General features: G+C 39.4%; 1 long non-coding RNA gene across 1 annotated transcript in view; it reads left to right on the plus strand.

Moving 5' to 3' along the window:
- The window catches only part of LOC102484481 (uncharacterized), a 279,187-nt gene extending 273,690 nt beyond the window's left edge, over positions 1 to 5,497 (plus strand). The window contains exon 5 of the long non-coding RNA XR_335072.3: positions 5,286 to 5,497. This is a non-coding gene — a long non-coding RNA (uncharacterized LOC102484481). The remainder of the gene's footprint in view (positions 1 to 5,285) is intronic.
- Positions 5,498 to 6,304: the final 807 nt, after the last annotated feature.

A 6,304-nucleotide genomic window follows, 5' to 3' on the forward strand; every position in this document is an offset into this window, starting at 1 on the left:
TGTGCCTAAGGTCCTGAGCGGAGAATGGAGGAGAAGGGATTATAGTGTGGCTATCCCCCATGAGGAGTGATTTCTCTCTGTTTCTCTGTCTCTCTGTGTCTCTCCAGAGAGTGCACGCATCCTATAGTAAAAATCTCTCTCTAAAAAAAAAAATCTTGGTATTGCCATTTTATATAACTGAATGAGTAAAGTAGATCTCTATTCCATTTATAGCCATAGTGTGTTAAAAAAGAAAGTGTGGCATGATGGTTAAGGATGCTAGACTCCCATGTGGCTGACCGTAGTTTGAGTCCTGGACCTGGCAGCTTGCTTTCTCACTTTCCATCTCTCTCTATCACTCTGTCTCTTTCTTCCTCTCTGGTCAAACTAAAAAAAATTAAAAGTCAAATAAATTAATTCTTCAAAGAAAAAGACAGTTGCACAATAGTGTATGTTGTAAACCCTATTGTTCTGTGCAGAAAAATCCAGGATATGCAACATTAATTTGTTAAAACAGATATTTATTGAGTTTATACTGTGTGCCAAGCAGTGAACTGAAAAAAGAAAAAAAAAAATCTGCCTTGTAGAGCTTAAACTTTCATTCAGGGAGATGCACACCAAACATAATAAACAGGAGAGCTACCTAAAATGGTAATCTTTTATAAGTACTAAGGAAAAATAATGGAGTGAATTGTGATAACTTGTGAGACCAAGTGTGATAGGTCCTAGGGGAGGGGATGGGGCCTAGTTTTTACTTTACTTACTTCTGTGTTACTCACATGAGTATGTATTACTTTTATTATTCTTTGAGAAATTAAAGGGTTTCCCCATTTTTTCCTGTAGCCTCAACTTCTCTCAACCAATAAGATCTTTCCTTTCTACTATTCAGGAGTTTTCTCTTCCATCTTAAAAAAATAAAAACAACATAAAGTAAAATCCTCCCTTATCCTTAAATCCTCTCTGGTTACGGGCTGATGGACCTCTCTCCTCCTGTTTATGCCAAAGTTCTTGAGAGTGTCCTGTATGTTCAAGCCCCTATTTTGTTTTGTTTTGTTTTGTTTTGTTTTAAGAGAGATTTTTTTGCTATAGGGCACATGTACTTACAGGAATGAAAGAGAGAGACAGACAGAAAACAAGAAATCACCTGCCCTGGGGAGATGGCCATACTGCTATCCCTTCTCCTCCAATCTCCTCTTGGTATCTTGAGTAGGCATGCACATGCACCTGGCATGAGTTAAAGCTACTGGCTCCAGAATTCGAACCATGATCTACTATGTGGGAGTCCAGCAATGTAACCATTATGCCATCTACTTGTCTCAGGTCCCTGGGTTTTTGCCTCCCTCTCCCTCCTCCACCTCAGCCTACCTGCTTAAGTCCTCCATCTTGCTGAACGTGCTCTCACGTCATTGATGAGTTCCAAGGGCATACCAGCTATGCCTTTTACTCTGATGGTCCATCTCACGGTCCCCTGGGACCAACCCCTCCCGTCTCTGATGCTCTGACAACTCTTCTCTCTCTGCCTATTCTTCTTGTGCAACCTCATCTACCCTCATAGTTCACTGACCTATTTTCTGGTCTATTCCAAATTTAATTGAATTTTAATAAAGATCGAAAGCTGGGTGTCACCCATTGTGGAAATGTTTCTACTTTAAAAAAATTACTATTATTATTATATTTTTATGGTTAGGACTACTGGCACATGCCATCTCCTGGCCTGTGTGGTTGAGCTGGGGATCTAGTCCTGGCCTTCCATGTGGCTTGGCCTTTCAGTAGCAGCATCTTAGCAGTACGCACAACACCTTGGCTAAACCTCCTGCTAATTTCTAGAGCACTGGCACCAGGGACTGGCACTTAGGAGATACTCAATACATGTTTAAAAGTAGGAAGGGGGAACAGCAGTTGGTGTAATGGTATGTCGCTAGACTCCCATGTAGTTGGCCAAGGTTTGAGTCCTGGACCCAGTGGCTTAAACTCAAGCCGGGTGCATGTGCATGCGTGCCCAGGATCCCAAGAGGAGAATGGAGAAGGGATTGAGGTGTGGATAGCCTCCCTGAGGGGTAATTTCTCGCTTTCTGTCTCCCTATCTCTCTTTTTCTGGTGAGCACACACGCCCTATAGCAAAAATCTCTCCAAAAAAAAGAAATAGGAAGGAAATGGAGGGGCAGCAAGTGACATAGTGGTTAAGGTGCTAGACTCCCACATGACTGACCATGGTTCAAGTCCTGGATCAGGCCAGGTGCATGTGTATGCATGCCCAACATTCTAAGAGGAGAAAGGAGGAGAAGGGATTGTGGTGGGGCCAGCTGCCCAGGAGATTATTTCTCAGTTTCCTCTCACTGTCTCTCTCCAGGAAGTGCATGTACTCTAGGGCAAAAAAAAAAAAAACCTTGAAAAAACAAAACAAATAAACAAATGAAAAAAACCAAAGGAGAAAGCAAAAATTGACTGAGGCACATGGCAGAGATAATATCATGGGTATACAACACTGCTTCATTTTTCTGTGGGACAGAAAGAAATTGAGTACTGCTCAGTTACTTTGGATCTAAGTGGGTTCACAGGACTAATTCTGGATAGCAGAATGGGCAGTAGTGATGTTCTTCACTCTCGGGTCTGGCCATCAAACATCCCATGTGACTCACATGCTCTCTTTTCTCATCCACTGGAAGTAATAGATTTCAAACCTTGGAAGAGAACTATTCATATTTGGAGGAATTGGATTTATCATTCTTGCTTAGTAGAAATCCATGTAAGAGAGCTGTGTGTCCTGGGGCATCCATATTAGACTTTGCATAATGAAGAAATAAACTCTTGCTAGATTGGAGATGTTTGTCATAGCAGCCAGCATTAAGTAATATGGAGTTGTTTGTTGTAGCAGCTAGCATTAATATAGGCTTCAAAATACAGTTCTTCCTATGGCATGGACAGCACAAAATGATGCTGCTTGACAAGAATAGGTATTCTTAGGCATGAGTACAGGAACTAATCAGCATTGTACTGGGTCGTCGGAAAAGTCATGATGTATTTTTCTATGCAAAAATGTGTCATGACTTTGGAAGAACAAATATTTGACCATTTTAGTATAGGCGTTTGGAGAGGCTCCTGAACTTCCCTCTTTCTTTCCAAACCTCAGGTTCTGATGTGCCTTGAGCTGAGTTCTTCCACCTTTTATATATACATTGATCCATTTTGTAGGCTGGAGGTAGGGTCTCATTAACCTTCATCATTAATGCCCAATGGCTTCTGTTATTCCTCAATAGTCTATTGATTTCTAGCCTCTTTTTCTCAACCTTTTCCTCAAAGAGCCTTTGAGTTGCTTTACATTGTTTTTTAGAGAGCTTTTGTGCTCTAGAGAGCATGCACTCGCTGTAGAGACAGAGAAAGGCAGAGAGACAGAAAGCGAGAACTCACCGTCCAGGGGGGATGGCCATGCCACAATCTCTTCTCCTCTAGGGATCCTGGACACTCATGCACACATGCCCAACATGTTTTAAACCACCAGTCTGGGATTCAAACCATGGTCAACTATGTGGAAGTCCAGTGACGGAACCATTATGCCATCTGCTGGTCCTATGTTGCCTTACATTTTTATATCTAATTTAATACACTTTATATCTAATACATTTTATATGTAATTTAATAAATATTAGGTATTGGTATGTCTGGTGCTATTGTCATACACCTTTTGTCAGCCATTGTGGATCAAACTGTTCACCAGACACAAATCGATAGGAGATGAGACCACAGAAGAAGACACAACAAGCGTTGCACATCTGCTTACTTCAAGATAATGTGACTCACTGCTAACTGGCTGAAGTGTGTAGGGCAGACTGGCAAACTAGCCTTCCTCTGGCTGCGAGTGATATAGCTGTGCTCAGAGTACCAGGAAAATACTTATCAATAGTACACTATCATAAAGTGCTACATACATAAAGAATATCTGGAAAAATATTCAGATGCAAACATATATGCCATACTAATACTGGTCAAGTATTAGTAAGGTACATTAGCCTGCGTTGTTCAACTGTTATGGCCTACAAAGCCAAACTTCTCTGTAGTCTGTATTGTAGCTGTTACGTCTGCCTTCGAATGGACTTGGAACCAGTCCTTGATGGTTTGAAAAAAGATTTCACTTGAAACAGGGTTGCCTGCAAAGATAGTCTGACTTGTGGACTATTATCTGGTCTTGAAGAATTTTACCTCTGGGTAGCCTCAGAACTCTAATATGAGTTTGACATGGAACATAGCTTCTTACAAAAGTACATTGTGTGGGCTTTGTAGCAAAGATCTCCAAGGTCAAGTTCATGACTTTTGATGATTGTGCAGAATATTTCTCCCCATAGGGAGGATAACAGAGCAATTAGAAGATGCGCAATTTGAGTCCTATTGGGGTCATGGGTGAATTCCATTGATAATGGTTGTTTGCAGACAGAGGGCGATTGCTGAGCCTCACACCTTGCTGTGCCTAAATGTTTCATGCCCTGTGTGGAAGCCGGGAGAGATCTAAGGTCACGAGAACTCCCCGTCTCTTTTTTCACCATTTTCTCACAAATTGTCTGGACTCTCTCCATATTTAGTCTCAAACCATACATGATGATCCCTTAGGTCCTTAATTGATTGTTTCTTCCATTCATTTTCTTCTTTCAAATTTAAGCTCTTTCAGATCAGTGGAAATCAAGAAAAACACAGGTTTCACAAAATGCATGTATAACTCCACATGACAACATTACTTAAGAAAAATGGCCATCTACTTGTGTGGGTTTTTTAAGAAGAAATATTTAATTTTATTTATAAAAATGATAATAATAATTATTATTATTATTTAAATTTGCTATAGTGCTTGTATGCTCACCAGAGAGAGACAGAAAGAGAACAACAGAGAGAAAGTGGGAAAGTAAGCCACCAGGTCTAGACTCGAACCATGGTTGACCATGTGGGAGTCTAGCACCTTTAACTACCATACCCCCTGCTGGCCCTTATTTTTGTGTGTGTGTGTTTCAGAATTATTTTCTTTAACTTTATTTATTTATTTTAATTTGACCAGATAGGGACAGAGAGAGAGAAAGAGAAAGAGAGAGAGAGAGAAAGGGTACCAGGTCCAGACTTGAACCATGGTCAGCCATGTGGAGTCCAGCACTCCTAACCACCATGCCACCTACCCCAATTCATATGGTTTTTAATTGTCTTCTCTTTACTTAAGTATACCAACAAATGACCCTGAAACAACTGGACATCCACGTATCGATTAAAAAAAATACCCAAAGACTATTTTTACTTCTAGGTATTAACTATATACTTTTTACTTCTAGGTATTAACTCAGATGAATCATAGACCTACGTATAAATGTGAATCTGCAGCACTCCTAGAAGATAATGGAGAGAAAAATCTAGACAACCTTGGGGCTGGCAGTGACTTTAGAAAATACATCAAAAACATGATCCATGAAAGATAAAATTAAGAAGTTGGGCATCATTAAAATTTTGTTCTGTAAAATATATTGTTAAGAGAAAGAAAAGATAACCCACAAAAAAGGAAACTATTTGCAAAATATATATCTGATAGAGACTAGCAGGTGGCGTAGTAGTTAAGACTCTGGACTCCCACATAGTCGATCACTGTTGGAGTCCTGGACCTTGAGGCTTGCTTTCTCACTTTCCCTCTTTCTGTCTCTCTCTCTGACTCTCTCTTATGAGCACATGTGCCCTATGGCAAATTAAAAATAATAATATTACATTAATCTCTTATAAATATCTAATAGAGGACTGGTAGTCAAAATATACAAAAAAAGTTTTAACTCAACAATTATAAAACAAATAACCCATATTTAAAAAGGGCAAGAAATCTCAACAGACTCCACACCAAAAAAGATATACAAATTAAAAATAAGCATATGAAAAAATTTTCAACATCATTTATTGTTAGGGGATTACAAATTTAAATAATGTAACATCACCATGCACATTTCATAGTGACTGAAATCCCAAACATTGACAATACCGAATGCTAACAAGGCTATGGAGAAATAGAAACTCATTTATTTCTGGTATAAATTCAAAATGGTACAGCCACCTAGGAAGACAGTTTGGCAGTTTCTTAGAAAACTAACGCTAGTCTTACTATACGATCCAGCAGTCATTCTTCTCGGTAACTACCCAGATGATTCAAAACTTATGTCATCATAAAGACCTATACAGGATGTATGTAGCCACTTCGTTCTTAAATGACAAAAATTGGAAGCAACCAACAATGTTCTTCAACAGGTGAATGGAGAAACAAATTGTACAGAAGTATGGCTATGCCATTTTGTGATTTTAAAAAATGAGCTAT

The sequence above is a fragment of the Tupaia chinensis genome, unplaced genomic scaffold (genome assembly GCF_000334495.1).
Source record: "Tupaia chinensis unplaced genomic scaffold, TupChi_1.0 Scaffold000333_1, whole genome shotgun sequence".
Classification (NCBI taxonomy): domain Eukaryota; kingdom Metazoa; phylum Chordata; class Mammalia; order Scandentia; family Tupaiidae; genus Tupaia; species Tupaia belangeri.